Source organism: Galeopterus variegatus, unplaced genomic scaffold (genome assembly GCF_000696425.1).
Source record: "Galeopterus variegatus unplaced genomic scaffold, G_variegatus-3.0.2 Scaffold4033, whole genome shotgun sequence".
In the NCBI taxonomy this organism is placed as follows: domain Eukaryota; kingdom Metazoa; phylum Chordata; class Mammalia; order Dermoptera; family Cynocephalidae; genus Galeopterus; species Galeopterus variegatus.
In genome coordinates, this window is record NW_007730144.1 from 181,647 (window position 1) to 197,834 (window position 16,188).

The window sequence follows — 16,188 nt, forward strand, 5'->3', positions numbered from 1 at the left end:
CGACAGGCGCACTCACGACGGCCACACGCCCGCCGAGACGCACGTGCGCGCGCGCGTCACAACGCGCCGGTCGGGTGCGTACACGCGCAGGCGCACACGTGGTCGCGTCACACCCGTGTGCTACGTCCAGGCTTTCTTTTCCATCCCACGTCTGTGTTCCGAAGAGATCGTGAATGGCCTAGCACAACAGTTCAGACATGGGTTAGACATGAGATAAACTGGGGAATTATTTAAAAAATATCTTGCTAGAGGGTCAACCCAGGCCTCTGGTCCTGCCTTCCATTCAAAGTCTCACTCTCTTCCGCTGAGGCTGGTGCATGCCCTGAGGACCCAACCAGCCCCTGTGCGGACCGTCAGCCTTCTCAACTCACACAATCCAGTGTGCTCATCTGGGTTTCTTTGCACATCTTCATAAGCCAATGACTCTGGGTCGTGACCACCTTTTCAGTTAGAACACCCCACATCCCCTTGCAAACTATGCCTTCATGATACTCCAATAACCCCTCCAGGGTACCAGGCCACTGTCGCCCCTCCACCCCCATCCTAGCTCAAAGAGAACTTTCCCTCAATTGCCCACAGCAGAGGCGAGACTAAGCCTCAACATCCAGAGAACTTTATTGACAAGAAACATCTGCTGAACCACCGAAGAGAAGGGATGACATGACAAAGAGGAGCTCCTAACAGCCACGAGACGCCATGGGTCCCAGTACCCTCCTCCTGGGGTTCCTGACCAGGTGCCACATTTACCCCCCATGCTGTGGTCCTCCTGCCATCTTCTCCCATCTTGAGGGCCCCCAGATCTGCCTCTGGCCAGGACAGTGGACTCTGGCAGTGTCCACTCGCTTGAGGGAACCCCCTCCCAGGCCAACATGTTGGGCTGGAGCCCTGCCCTATGGCCAGCACGGGACAGTCACAGGACATTGGAGAACACAGCAGAGAACACGTCACCGAGCCAAGGAAACTGAGGCACAAGAAATAACAGGGTGGATGTCAGAGCACAGCCTCCTCTGTCCCATGTCTGGTTCTACCTGTCAGAGATCATGGGGTGAGCAGAGACCGTGCCTTGGTCCATCCTTCCTGCTGTCCATCCGCTCACACTGCACTCAGGGTCTCTGGGGGGAACTGCTCAGATAAGAACACACACATCCCCACAAGAACAAGCAGCTGGTGGCCTAAATCTACACTGAGAAAGCAGAGCTGGAGCTTGTGACACTGGACAAGAGCGAGCAGAGCCTTGACTCCTCTCTCAGAAGCTCACAGCACATGCCTGGGCCCAGAAGTGGCTGACCCAGTAGGCCAGGATGCACCCCGGGGCGGGCATGCACCTCAGGACTTTGCACAGGAACCATGGCTGGGAGAGGGGGGGAGCAGTTGCTTGACATGTGGGTCACTTTAGGGCCAACACAGGTAAGGGTGGGCTTCCCAGAACAGGTAGAGGCCTGACCTGGGACTGTGAATGGGGGGATCCCTCTTGGGAGACCCAGGCAGCTGGCACCCTTGAGATTGCCTCTTTCACCTAACATCTCCCAGTACAGTGCGGGTGGCAGCCATCTTCAGGTCCCTTGTCCAGGCTGTGGCAGGGCAGGCTGCTCAGGGGTGCCTCCAGGACAGCTGACCAATGTAGAAGGTTAAAAATCTTGATTCTCGTTTGATTTTTAGTATAGTGTTTTTAGGTAATGCATGTATTTGACGAAAGACCTCAGTTAAGAGACACTGGTCTCCAGCTAGAGGGCAATGGCCCATCTAATGAACTTTAATCACTGTTAGGTATGGGACTGTATACTTTAATGATTTTAGAGCTAACAGGTGGTTGACACATACTTATCCTGTTAAGAGATTTTAAAGAACTGCTGTAGGGAAAAATGTGAAAAAATGTTTGCCAAAGGCAAGCTGTTCGTTGATGGAAACTTTAGAGACGATTATACTTAGATTTAATCATAAGAATGCAACTCTTGCTTAAATCATTTAAGGAGAGGTTATATTTTAGATTAGATAATGATCACAGTTTGACCAACTTAGCTTTTCACAAATGGTACTTTGGAATGTCACGTTGTTAATTTTACTGATGTTACTGGTTTCCATTGTTTAAGCTATACTTAGCTATGGATAACTTTTGTCACATTGCCCATGTCTTTCTGTCCCTTTGAAATGGTTGAATCAACTGATTTTTCTTGTGAAACTTCCTTGTCTTTACAATAAAAAACAGAAGCCAACTTTGAATCGGGGCTGTACCCAGTTTTCTCCTTCTAACAGACGAGTTGCTGAGGTGCAGTCCCTTCGGGCTTCTCATTGCATTCATGTTGCCTTGAGTAATCCTTTTCTGCATCTGTGTTACACGGTGAGAAGTGTAACAGCCCCAGTTGGCGGGGTGTGGGGCAGGGCTGGGTGTGGATCTGTCCCATTTCCCTGCCCCATTTGGTGGGAAACATGGTCATCAGGGTCACTTGGAAGGGCTGGTGGGTGGCCAGTGCCTCTTGGGCGAGGCGGGGACCCTGGGGGCTGGGTTTGGGCTGGGCGGGACCTTCCCTGGGCCCTGCTCCTGATGTGGGAGGTAGGGTCAGGTGGCGGCCCTGGCCGCACCTCTTCCTGCCTCCAGGGCTCTGCTACCTGAGAGCAGAGGAGGCCCCAGGGCCTTCTGAGCCTATTTGCCTGAGGAAGGCTCGGGGTGGCTCATCTCCCCAGCCCCTTTTTCGTTTTCTAACTACTCCAGAAAGGGCTTGAGCCCCTCCAGGGGGGGGGGGGCTCCTCGGCCTTCTGGTCTCCTGCCTGGGCAAGGCCCTCTGGCCCCCAGCCAGGACCTCCTCCTATGCCTCTGGCTGCTTGGCTAGAGTTCCCTGTAGGTACCCCACGGTGGCCCAGGGGAGGGCAGTCCAGGCCAGGCCAGCACTTGGGAGTGCCTCTGGGCAGGTGCATACACCCTTGTCCTGAGTGTGAGTGGAATGGGGTCATGATGGGAGGACCCACCCTATGCGGGATAGGAGATTGGGTCGTTGTCAACCTGGTGGTCCCATCATGTTCACACCTCAGGTCATGGCTGGAGGGTGAAAAAGTGACTGCTGGGGTGGCCATCACCAGGCTTAACGTTAATCATGAGTATTTGGTCTGTCGTGTCATGTCCTTGCTGGGGAAATGTCTGGGACACAAGGGTCTGTATGTGTGCTCTGAGGAGCAGAAGGTCATGTGGGGAAGAAATAGCTTGAACAATGGCTACCCCAGAAGCACTGCCCATCGGGGCTGCAGTGGGGCCCCTGGGGCCCTCTGTGGGCCCTGCCCAAGCCAGGCCTGCAGGGGCAGGAGCACTCTTATCTTCCTGAGTGGCAGGGGGGGCCTTGGTGGCCTCTTCAGTGGCAGGAGCTGCCTTTGTGGCATCATCAGGATCAGGAGTAGCCTCAGCAGCATCTTCTTTGGCAGGAGCAACCTGGGGAGCTGCCAGTGTCCGCTGTCCACATTGGCCCCTTCTCCTACTTGAGACTGCTCATTCCTAGCTGTGGCAGCCTCCGTGCCTCAGTCTCCTGAATGAGCCGGAGCAGATCCATGAAGCCAGGCAGCCTCTTCTCCAGCCACATCCCCCTCAGTTTGACCTGGAGCGCCTCGTTCGGGAGGGCCCCCAGCATCAACTGCCGGGCTCGCATGTGGTCTGCCATGGCCGGGTGGATGGCCCCCTTCTCCATGGCCGTCTGCAGCAGGTCTTCCAGGCGCATCATATAGGCAAAGAGAGTCTCCTGGGGTTGCTGAGAGCAAGTCAGGAACTTCAGCCGTGCAGTCATCGGGCTGTCCTTGTTCCCGAACACCTGCTCGAGCACCGCCAGGCAGTCCTGCGCAGGCATGTCAGGATGTTCTTCCAGGAGGCCACACACGAGCTGCAGGGCGCGGCCGCCCAAGCTCGCCACCAGCCGCCGCCTTCTCTCCCCTTCAGATGTGTGCTGGCACAGGTACAGCATGTACTTGACGTGGTCCAGCCAGCTCTCAGAGGACTCTTCCCCACAGCCTGGCTCTTCCGTCCCGGAAAAGGTTGTCTGCTCCTGGTAGGCCATGTTTTCCAGCACACGCTGCAGAGCTTGCCTCCATCGCTGGCTCCGGGCTCCTGCCTCATCTCCCTCCTGCCACATCCAAGGCTCCCACCTCACCTGCAGGTCCCGCCTCACCTGCGGCTCCTTCCTCACCTGCCTCACCTGCAGCTCCTTCTTCACCTGCAGCTCCTGCCTCACCTGCAGCTTCTGCCTCACCTGCCTCACCTGCAGCTCCCACCTCACTTACAGCTCCTGCTTCACCTGGTCCTCCTGCCTCACCTGCCCCTCCTGCCACTGCTTGCTCCTGAGGCCTTGGAGGGAAATTGTTTCTACCCCGGAACTCAGCATCAGGGGCCTGGGGCAGGAAGATCACAGTCCAGGGCCCCCCTTGCCTGGTATGTGTCGGGGGATCAAGCTTTGGTTTAAATACTCAGCGAATTCCACCAAGGCGACCCTGGTCCCGAGCTCCTTTCTGAAGACCTTGCCGAGCACTCGGTACCTGCCCAGGGGCCTCAGGGCAGCGTGCACGGCCTCCTGGAATTCATCCTCCGTGCAGTCATCTGGGATGCCCAGGATGAGCAGTGAGCGCTGCTCATTCACGCTCATACACCTGCACCAGTCCCGCAGCATCGCCATGGCACGGGACCTGGGGGGAGGGAACATGATCGGACAGGGGTGTGCGCTGACTGTCGTCTCGGCCGAGGCCTGTGAGTGCAAAGGACAGAGAGGGGGGAATGTCAGGCAGCTCACCCCAGCACACACCAGGAGACCAGCCGTCTCCCACTAATGGGGGCCTAAACCATCTCCCCAGATCAGTGTGGCAGCCTGCGCCCCCCACGCCCCCACCGCCATGGCTCAGAGCCCCTCACTGCACACCTCACCTCCCCATCAGGAAAAAAACCCCTTTGCCTTGGTGGAGGCCCCTCATCAGTTGACCATAGCAGCCAGAGCCCCTCCCACCATCACCTACAAACCAGGGAGCCCTCCTCTCCTACCTTTCCCAGTGCCAGACCAGGAGCCCAGGCTGCTTACTCTGCTTCCTGCCCTCCCCCCAGCAACCTGTTGACCCCCTCCAGTGTCTCCCACACCTGAAGCCAGGAGTCCCCTCCCTCTCCTACTGTCACCTGCATTTCTGCAGCCAGAGGTGCCCCCCCCCCCAGCCAGGAGCCCTCCCTACCCAGACCCGTGCAGTCGGGAGCCCCCACCTCCCCTCTCCACCAGCTCTGGATCAGGACGCCCTCCCGCGCCCACTGCCTGCCCGGGCAGAGATCCAGCCCCTGCCCGGGGTGCACACAGTCACTCTGGGGTCCCGCACTAGCAAAGCCCCTGGCCGCCTGCTCACTCTGACTGCAGACTCTGTGGCCACCAGTGGGGAAATGCCACCTTCAGCCTGAGGAGCCAACTCTGGAGGTGCCTCAAAGCCCTGGAGCAGAAGGGTGGAAGAACGCCAGAGGCTGCGCAGTCCAGGGGTCTCCCAGGCTCTCTTTGTGAAGGCCACATGGTCTTCCTGCTTCTCCCAGAAGCCCTGGGTAGATGAAGGAGAAAGAGCCAGGCTTCTCTTTGTGGGGCAAATAGCTAGACAGGAGGCATCACTGTTGCTGTGGCAACAGGACCTGCGTGGTAAGGGCTTGATGTGGCAAGGCTTGGAGCTTCCAGGAGCCACAGGCACACCCATTGGTGGTCCACCAACAAAATGGCCTAGTAGAAGTGCTGGGAGATGAGGAAGAAGCGGGAAGCTGGCAGAAAGCTCATGGTTGGAGATGGGGGGTGAAAGCAGGGAGTTAGTGGGCAATCAGGTGGTGGGACTCCAGACTAGGTCACTCTACATTCACAGGCCTACCTCATCATTCCACGAGCCCCCACAATAGACAGAGACTGGTCATTCATGAGGCAAGAGGCTCATCACAGTTCTTTTTTATGCAAAGCCAGCCTTCACCACATAGGAAAACATTGCATTAGAGAGAGTGTGGGCTTTGGAATCAGGCAAAGTTGGGTTCACCTAGCACAGCTGGGTGGCTTTGCACAAATCCCTGAATATCTGTCTCTCATCTGTAAATGCGCAATAAGAACACTCTTCTTGAAGGGTAGTCATGGAGCTTTACCTTTCAGTGGGCACAAGGAAAGCCTTCAGTAAGTGACTGTGCAGGCACAGGAATAGCAAGGGGTGGTGAGGCCAACAGTAGTGTAAGTGTTGGAGGCTGCCTGATGCAGCTAACTCAGTGGCCCCACGTCTGAGTCCTGAGGGAAAAAAAGGGATGTGCAGGGCAATATTAGAACTATTTTCCCCGAGGAGCACAGAGATTGGCTGAAGTGACACTTGGCTCTCTGTTTCTGCAGGCTTTGGTCAAGAGGGCCTTTTGGGGCACTCAGGCAATCTCTGCCATGTCTAGGACTGGCTGTCCATCTGGCCAGCAGCTTTCGGAGTTTCCCAAAAGTAGGCCCTTGGTGCACCCCTGAGCACAGCTGCACGGGCACCACTGAGACTGAGGGCAGGAGCAGCAGAAGCACAGCACACCTGATGTTCCATGCCAAATACAGGTGAGGGAATTGCTCATGTGGTGGATCGATTTTTAAAGAAAGAAAGAAAAGATGAAAACAATATGTTGAACTTTCAGAAGGAGAGAACAAACCTAAGGATGCTCGAGATGGGGTGGAGGCAGGGTGGGGTTTGGGGAGGGATAGGTTGGGTAAAGGGCATAACGAAAAAACACGATTTGTAATAATGAGTATTCTTATAGTAGATAATAAAAATTAAAAATAAAAATACATAAAATATCTCTAATTCTCCACTGCTCCCTGTATCAACACCCTTTGTAATAGGACTTCAAAACTCCTTCCACCACAAAGTAGAATTTATTTCTCCACCTCTGGAATCTATGCTGGTCTGGAGACTTGTTTGGGAAAATAGAATGTGAGAGAAGGTAATGGTGCCAATTCCTGCTGATCATGGGTCACATTTTGCTGTTACATGTGCTGAATTGTTTTAGTTGTGTGCCAGGCATTGAGTTTAAAAGAGCCATAGGGATTGGAGTAAATATTTTCCCTCAGAGAGGGTATACCCTTTCTTTGGTAAGGCACTATAATTTCCCTGAGGTATATAACTTCAATGCAATCAGGATTTGAGCCCTACTATGGCTTGGATACAGCGTTAGTTGGTATCAGGTTCAAAATGCCTTGAAGGTGGGATCTGTCCTTTGTGTGTTACAGGCTGTTTCCTCTAGTTGCTAGAGTCAAGCAGGACTTTGGGTCTTAAACACCACAAGTGCCTCTCTCTCTGTCTCTGTATCTCTGTCTCTCTGTCTCTCTCTGTCTCTGTTACTCTCTCTCTGTCTCTGTCTCTCACTCTGTCTCTGTCACTTTCTGTCTCTCTCTGTCTCACTGTCTCTCTCTGTCTCTGTCTCTCTCTGTCTCTCTCTGTGTCCCTCTCTCTGTCTCTCTCTATATCTCTCTCTGTCTCTTGCTGTCTCTCTCTGTCTCTGTCTCTCTGTCTCTCTGTCTCTGTCTCTCTTTCTGCCTTTCTCTCTGTCTCTCTCTGTACCTCTCTGTCTCTCTCTGTCTCTGTCTCTCATTCTCTCTCTGTATCTCTCTATCTCTCTCTGTTTCTCTTTCTGTGTCTCTCTCTCTTTCTCTGTCTCTCTCTCTCCTCTCTGTCTCTCTCTCTTTCTGTGTCTCTCTCTGTCTCTGTCTCTCTGTGTGTCTCTCTGTCTCTGTATCTCTCTGTGTGTGTCTCTCTCTGTCTCTCTTTCTCCCCCTCTCTCTGTCTCTCTGTCTCTGTCTCTTTCTCTGTGTGTCTCTTAATCTCTGTCTCTGTCTCTCTGTCTCTCCTCTCTCTCTGTCTCTCTCTGTCTCTTTCTCTCTTTCTGTGTCTCTCTCTTTCTCTGTCTCTCTCTGTCTCTCTCCTCTCTGTCTCTCTCTCTGTCTCTGTCTCTCTCTGTGTGTCTCTCTCTGTCTCTCTTTATCTATCTCTCTCTGTCTCTCCTCTCTCTCTGTCTCTGTCTCTTTGTCTCTCCTCTCCCTCTCTCTGTCTCTCCTCTCTCTCTTTCTCTCTCTCTCTGTCTCTCTCTCTGTGTCTCTCTCTTTCTCTGTCTCTCTGTCTCTCTCTGTCTCTCTGTCCCTCCTCTGTCTCTCCTCTCTCTCTCTGTCTCTCTGTCTTTCTCTCTCTGTCTCGCTCTCTGTCTCTCTCTCCTCTCTCAGTGTCTCTCTCTGTGTCTCTGTCTCTCTTTTTCTCTCTCTGTCTCTCTTCTCTCTGTCTTTCTCTCTCTCTCTGTCTCTCTGTCTGTCTCTCTCTGTCTCTCTCTCTGTCTCTCTTTCTCTCTCTCTCTGTGTCTCTCTCTTTCTCTGTCTCTCTGTCTCTCTCTGTCTCTGTCTCTCTCTCTGTGTCTCTCTTTATCTCTGTCTCTGTCTCTCTGTTTCTCCTCTCTCTGTCTCTTTCTCTGTCTCTCTGACTCTCCTCTCTCTGTCTCTGTCTCTCTCCATCTCTGTCTCTCTGTGTGTCTCTCTCTGTCTCTCTCTGTGTGTCTCTCTCTGTCTCTCTTTATCTCTCTCTTTTTCTCTCTGTCTCTCCTCCCTCTCCGTCTCTCATCTCTCTCTCTCTTTCTCTCTGTCTCTCGGTCTCTCCTCTCCCTCTCTCTGTCTCTCTGTCTGTCTCTCTCTCTGTCTCCGTGTGTCTCTCTCTGTCTCTCTTTATCTCTCTCTCTGTCTCTCCTCTCTCTGTCTCTGTCTCTCTGTCTCTCATCTCTCTCTCTCTTTCTCTCTGTCTCTCAGTCTCTCCTCTCCCTCTGTCTCTGTCTCTCTCTCTGTCTTCCTCTGTGTGTCTCTCTTTCTCTCTGTCTCTCAGTCTCTCCTCTCCCTCTCTCTGTCTCTCTGTCTATCTGTCTCTCTCTGTCTCTCCTCTCTCTCTGTGTCTCTCTCTGTCTCTGTCTCTTTCTGTCTGTCTCTGTCTCTCTTTCTCTCTTTCTCTGTCTCTGTCTCTCTTCTCTTTCTCTGTCTTTCTCTGTCTCTCCTCTCTCTCTGTCTCTGTCTGTCTCTGTCTCTCTCTGTGTCTCTCTCTCTGTCTCTGTCTCTCTCTCTGTCTGTCTCTCTCTCTTTGTCTCTCCTCTCCCTCTCTCTGTCTCTCTCTGTGTCTCTCTGTGTCTCTCTCTGTCTCTGTCTCTCTGTTTCTGTCTCCCTCTGTGTCTCTCTCTCTGTGTCTCTGTCTCTCTCTGTGTCTCTCTCTCCTTCTCTCTGTCTCTCTGTCTCTCCTCTCCCTCTCTCTGTCTCTCTCTTTCTCTCTGTCTCTCTCACTCTGTCTCTTTCTGTCTCTCTCTCTGTGTCTCTCTCTTTCTCTCTCTTTGTCTCTCTGTCTCTCCTCTCTCTGTCTCTGTCTGTCTCTCTGTCTCTCCTCTGTCTCTCTGTCTCTCTTTCTCTCTCTCTCTGTCTCTCTTTCTCTGTCTCTCTCTATCTCTCTGTCTCTCTGTCTCTCTCTCTCTCACCCCTGCCTGCCATATTACTTCTGACACCGTGCACTCAGAAAAAAAAAAAGACCCATTGGGAGAATCCGCAGATGGGGAGAGGTACCTATGCCTTTGGAGCTCCTACAGAATCTATCTTGGCCACGCAGTCATTATTAGTCTTTATTCCAGAAACTTTGTCACCTATGGCTGGCTGGCCCTCCCACAGGACAATGGCCATTGGCACGTGCCTGTCTCTCTGTGGAATTTAGTTGCTTTAGACTCCATTACACATACAACTCTCAAATGTCCTTTAAAAATATATCACTTTTTTTGACCATCTGATTTTTTTTTCAGTTGTTAAGGTAGGATCAATGATCTGCCATGACCTATATCCTAACCAGAAGCCAGAACAAGCCTATTCCAGACCAACGAAGAAGATACTTCTCACTCTTGAGACACTAAAATATCTCTTTTAACAGTGACTTTTTGACATGACAGGAAAGGTGATCTTGATGGATTTATAATCTCCCTGAGGTCCATTTCCGGAGGACTAGGAATATTGATAATGGGGCCTTGCTTTTGCTCCCTGACTATGCAAGTAACAAGTAGACACAATTATGCAGCAGATTTGTCAATGGGAAAATTGCATAGACGTGGTCCACTGGATGTTTTTCTGAGATTCAAACTGCATTGTCACTTATTTTAGTGGTAAAAGTACTCCCTCCTTTACCCCACCATGCCCCCTTTATTAACAATCTTCTTGATTTTTTATGTTGAATGCTGGGACAATGGGACATTGCACAGCCAGTCTTGGGAAACTGATGTTGGTTCACTGGACGAGGTGCAATTGAGCATTCAATAACAAAGGACTATTGTACTTTTCCGAAGACACAAAGAAATTTTGTATCTGTGTTTACTATCCTGATTGTTTACAATATATATCAGTCTGTCCTGGAGATACCACATGATGACAGATCAGCGGCACTGGACATATGTTCACAAAAACATTTTGTGTCCTATCCTAGGATCATTTAGGGAAATATTCTGGGGTGCTATCACAGCTTACATGGTGGCACCTGAGAAAAAGTGAGAGAAGCAGCTGATAGAAATAAGGAACACAGCGATAGCAATATGGTAATAGAAGTGAGTAGATGGTAGGAACTCAGTATAGTGGTATGATAGCTCACAGATTACACATGGCAAATAATACATATAAGCTCCTGAGAACTAGGACTTCACCACGCCAGGATCCAGGAAGAAATGCCCATGGCCGTCTCTCAGGGTTGGGGAGGGGGCATGGTGGCTCATTTGGCTGCTGATGTTGCACCTATGAGAACTCTGGTAAAAGTGCAGCTCCTCCCAGGCTGATCAAGGAAAAGCCATTCCTCCAGACCCCCGGCCGCTACCATCAGCACATGCAGTGCCCTGCCTGGAGGGCAGAGGAATAGCTACCCTTTCCTTCCTTTTCTTGATAGTGTCCTTAGATGCACAAAAGTTTTTAATTTTTATGAAGTTCACTGTATCTATTATTTTCTTTGGTTGCTTGTGCTTTTGACATCATATCTAAGAAATTGTTGCCTAATTTAAGATCATGAAGATCAGTGTCTATTTTTCTTTGAATACTGCTGTAGTTTCAGCTCTCACATTTAGGTGTTTGATACACTTTGAGTTTGTATTCGGTGTGAGGAAGGGGTCCAAATTAATTCTTTTATATGTGGATATCCAGTTGTCTTAGCACCATTTGTAGCAAAGGGTATTCTTTCCTCATGGGATGATCTTGGCGCCCTTGTCAAAAGTCGGTTGACCATAAATAAGTGTTTATTTATACACTCTAAATCCTATCCATTGATCTATTCTTATGCCAGTACTACAGAGTCTTGATTACTGTAGATTTGCATTAAGTTTAGAAATCAGAAAGTCTAAATCCTCTAACTTTGTGCTTTTTTCTCAAGAAAGATCATTTGATCTATTCAAGGTTCCTTGCATTCTATATAAACTTTACAATTGGCCTTTACATTTCTGAAGAAACAAGGTCATTGGAATTTTGATAGGGGATGCATTGAATCTGTAGGTCAGTTTGGGGAATAGTGCCATCTTAACAGTATGTAGTCTTCTAGTCTATGAGCATAGCATTTATTTCCATTTATTTAGGTGTACTTTAATTTCTGTCAACAATGTTTTGTAGTTTTCAGTGTTCAAGTCCTGAACGTTGTTTATTAAATTTATTCCTAATCATTCTATAATTTTATGTTGCCTCAGGATTCATTTTGCATATGATGGACTTTCTCATACCAGAAACAGGGCTTAGTCAATTTTGACAGTTTCCAGTTCTCTGCCTCCTCCCCATTCCGTAATGGATCTAACACATACAACCAGGTATCTACCTCATACACCCACCTCCTGGTGATCACTTCCCTATGAGACAGATAGATTCAACCTTCTTGACTTACCCCAGTGACCTCCCCACCCTTCAGAGACTACAGATATGCTACAGAGACCACCTCTCAGTCACAGAATAGCTCCTTGGAACTAGTTCCTGCTTGCTGTAAACCCACCAATTAGAACTCCCCATAGGAAACTTATTTGGATAATACCCTGGACCCTAATAGAGGCTTTGGCCCACAGGTCTCTCTCTTTCTCTCTCTCCCCCAGCCCCCTCACCTCTGGTTAAGTGTGCATGTCCCTGATGGCTCCCCCCTTCCCGTTGGCCCCAGGAGGCATGCTGCCCAAATCTCTCTGGGGCCTGTAAGTAATAAACTACTTCTTTTGGTTGAGTTGCTTCCTCTGTGTCTTACCAGGCCAACACACCCAAACCTAACTTCTTTCCCGGTCAGAGATCTCCTAGAAAGTAGCTATATTGGCAGGAATAAACTAGACACAGGCCAGTCAAGAGCCACAAGGGCATCTGCCAGTATAACAAGTGTCCCATGAAAAAGACATGTAGGCACAAGGTGGACACTTAGGCATTAGACTCTCCACCAGAATAAAGAGGAATCCCATGAAAAGCACACTGTAAATACAGCCAAATCCCCTGAAGCCTCATCAGGGCAGGGCTAGAGCTTATAGCCACTCTCAGGACAGAAACCTCAAGACCAAATCAGAAAGACAAAAATGCAACTTATTACTTTTTTGATAGTGTCTTTTCATAAATAATTTTTAAACATATTTATGAAGTTCACTTTGTCTATCTTTCATTGTTGCCTGTGCCTTTGGTGTCATATCTGAGAAAGTATTGTCAAATCCAATGTTGTGAAGTTTTTGCCCTATGTTATCTTGTAAGAGTTTTACTGTTTTAGGTCTTACATTTAAGTCTTGGCCCATTTTGAGTTAATTTTTGTATATGATGCAAGAGTCCAACTTCATTCTTTTGCAGGTGGGTATCTAGTCTTCCCAATACCATTTGTTGAAAAGATTATCCTTTTCCCATTGAATGGTCTTGGCACCCTTGTCAAAAATTATTGGACTGTATACGTGAGGGTTTACTTCTGGGCTCTCAATTGTACCCCATTGGTGTATACATCTGTCTTTATGCCAGTACCATACTGTTTTGATTTCTGTAACTTTGTAGTAAGATTTGAAATCAGGAAGGGTGAGTCCTTTGTTCTTTTTCAAGATTGTTTTGGCTATTTGGGGTCCCGTGAGATTTCATGAATTTTTAGGATGGATTTTTCTACTTGTGAAAAAAAAAGTCACTGGGATTTTGATAGGGATTGAGTTGAATCTCTAGATCGCTTTGAGTAGTGTTGACATTTTAACAATGCCTTCCTCCTCCTCGGTTAAGTTAATTCATAAGTATTTTATTAGTTTTGATGCTATTTAAATGAAATTGTTTTCATAATTTCTTTCTCAGGTTGTTCATTTTTAGCATATAGAAATGCAACTGATTTTTGTTGCTGATGTTTTTCTCTTTACTGGAGACACATGAGCCTTTATTGGCCAAGCAGGAGACTTGGGGTAGACAGAGTGGGAGGAGTGGGTAGCCCTGATGCCAAGCCAGCCATGCTCCACAGGCTTGTAGGGGGTGGGGAACTCACCCAGGTAGTGGCCCATCATTTCGGGCTTGATTTCTACCTGGCTGAAGATCTTGCCATTGTGGACTCCCAGCATGCATGGCAGGAAGGTCACGCCCCGCAGGTGAGTTCTCACCACCTGTGACGTCTCCACGGGTGGCTCCTCCTTCTCGGCCTGGCGCAAGTGCTGTAGCCGCTAGTGGGGCTTCTTGCTGAAGGCTGCGGGTCAGGCGCTGCCACCACCAGGCACTGTGCATCTGCATCGGTGCTGCAGGACACGAGGAGCAGCTGATCCAGGTCCAGGCCATGGTAGGGGACTTGTGGAACGTCCGCTCCCACCTGCGCTCCACTTGTGCCATCCTGTCCAGTCCTCTGTTGTTCACTTTGTATCCTGCTACTTTGCTGAGTTTTTTTATTAATTCCAAGAGAGTTTTAGGTGGAAAATTTACGGTTTTCTAATATAAGATGATAGCATCTGCAAACAGAGATCATTTTGTATCTTCCTTTTCAGTTTGCATCCTGTGTATTTATTTATTTATTTGCCTAATTGCTCCGACTAGAACTTGTAGCACTATGTTGAATAGCAATGGCAAAGGCAGGTGTCCTTACCCCGTTCCTGATCTTAGGGGAAAAGCTTTCGGTCCTACACCATCGAGTGTGATGTTAGGTTGGTGTGTGGTTTTCACATATGGCTTTTGTTACATTCAGGTCGTGTCCTTCTAGTCCTAGTTTGTTGAGTGCTTTTATGAAGAAATGGTGTTGATTTTGTCAAATGCTTTTGCTGCCCTATTGGGATGATCACGTGCTCTGCATATGTTGAACCATTCTCGCATTACAGAAATGAATCCCATTTTCTCAGGGTTTACAGTCCTTTCAGCGTGCTGCTGAATTCAGGTTTCCAGTCCTTTCTTGAGGATTTTTTCATCAATGTTCCTAGGTGCTATGGGTATGTCGTTTTCTTTTCTCGTGGTGTCTTGTCTGGCTTTGGTATCAGGATAATGCTGGCCTCATAGAATGAGTCAGGAAGTGTCCCCTTTTCTTCAATTTTTTCAAAATGTTTGAGAAGGATTGGTATTAGTCCTTCTTTATTTTTATTTTTATCTTGTCTTATTTTGGCATTGGTGGCTGGCTGGTACAGGAATCCAAACTGTTGACCTTGGTGTTACAAGTCACTTCTCTCGCTTCTTTCAAGATTCTCTCTTTGTATTTGGCTTTTGAAAGTTTAATTAGAATATGTTTCAGTGTTGGACACTTTGAATTCACCTCACTTGAAGTTTATTGAGCTTCCTGGATGCTGTTATTTGTATTTTTTATCAAATTTGGGAAGTTTTCAGCCATCATTTCTGTCCATATTCTCTCTGCCCCTTTATCTCTCTATTCCCCTTCTTACCCTACTGCAGTGTGTGCTGGTCCACTTGCTGATGTCCCAAAGGTCCCTCAGGCTCTGCTCACTTTTATCCAATCTTTTTTCCTTCTGTTTTTTTAGACTTGATCATTCCGATTGTCCTATCTTCAAGTTTGCTGATTTTCTTCTGCCTTCTCAAATCTGCCTTGGAATCCCTCTAGTGAATTTTTTTACTTCAGCTATTGTACTTTTCAACTCCAGATATTTTTTGGCTTTTTAAAAGTTTTCTGTCTCTGTATAGATATTTCCATTTTGTTCATGTGTCATTTTCTTGACTTCCTCCACATCGTACTTTAGTTCTTTGAGCATCTTTAGTACAGTTGTTTTTAAAGTCTGTTTCTGTTGACTTTATACTTTTTCCCTTTGAATGACCATATTTTCTTGTTTCTTTCTTTCTATGCCTTGTAATTTTTTTGTTGAAATCAGATTCACTCCCTTTCCCAGGGTTTTCTAGGTTTTGTTATTGCTTTTGTTTACTGTTTTGTTGTTGTTGGCTGTTTCTGTGACAAGGATCAGCCTGAGGTGTAAAATTAAGGTCTTCTCAGGTCTTTTGTGAGTCTGTGCCTTTCCCTGGACATATGCGATCACTTTCTAATTTTCCCTGTATATATATTTGCTTCTGAATGTCCTGGCCTTTAATGTCTGGCTCCCAGTAAAGTAAAAAAAGAGAAAAGTGAAAGGGATGAAAAAAAGCACTAACCTTTTAAATCCCCTGGAAGTTACTTCAGTCAGAGGGCTTGCAACAATGGCAGGAGATGCAACAACCATGGCTGCCCGCCTGCCTCTTTCTCTGTCCTTTTGTAATCAGGAGGAACCATCAGCGATCAGAGCACAGGTCCCCAGTATTTGGAGGACAGGATCTTTTTGCACACCCTGGCTCCCACAAGCTGTTTATAAGCTGCTCCATAAATGTGCAAAGTTGCCTCCCATGGGGCTGAGGTGGAATGTGGGTAGCTGCTACTGTGCTAACAGTTGAAATCAACTGAAATTAACCATAATTTACCATCCAAGACTTCTCCAAGTTGCAAGCCTTCAATAGACCCCGGAGTTCCAGAATAGTTACATCAGACAGATTCTGCCAGTACAATTATTGTTTAGATGGGGAGACAGATTCTCGGTGCTTTTTACTCTGCTGTCTTCCCACAATCCTCTCTTTAGTGGGTCATCTTTGCAGGATTTTAAGATTATTCTTTAGGGATCCTACCTAGGTTCTTAGCCATAGACAAGCTCAGAGATCCAAACTCTTAGGGAGGGCTTACTATTCCCCCAGGCTCCAAACCCTTCAGCACCTTTGGGATGTATGGCTGGTGGGTCCGGGGCCATTAGTACCA

At 48.5% G+C, this 16,188-nt stretch overlaps 1 pseudogene; it reads right to left on the minus strand.

Annotated features, from left to right (window-relative positions):
* Nucleotides 1-3,461: 3,461 nt before the first annotated feature.
* Nucleotides 3,462-13,811, minus strand: LOC103602167 (annotated as a pseudogene).
* Nucleotides 13,812-16,188: the final 2,377 nt, after the last annotated feature.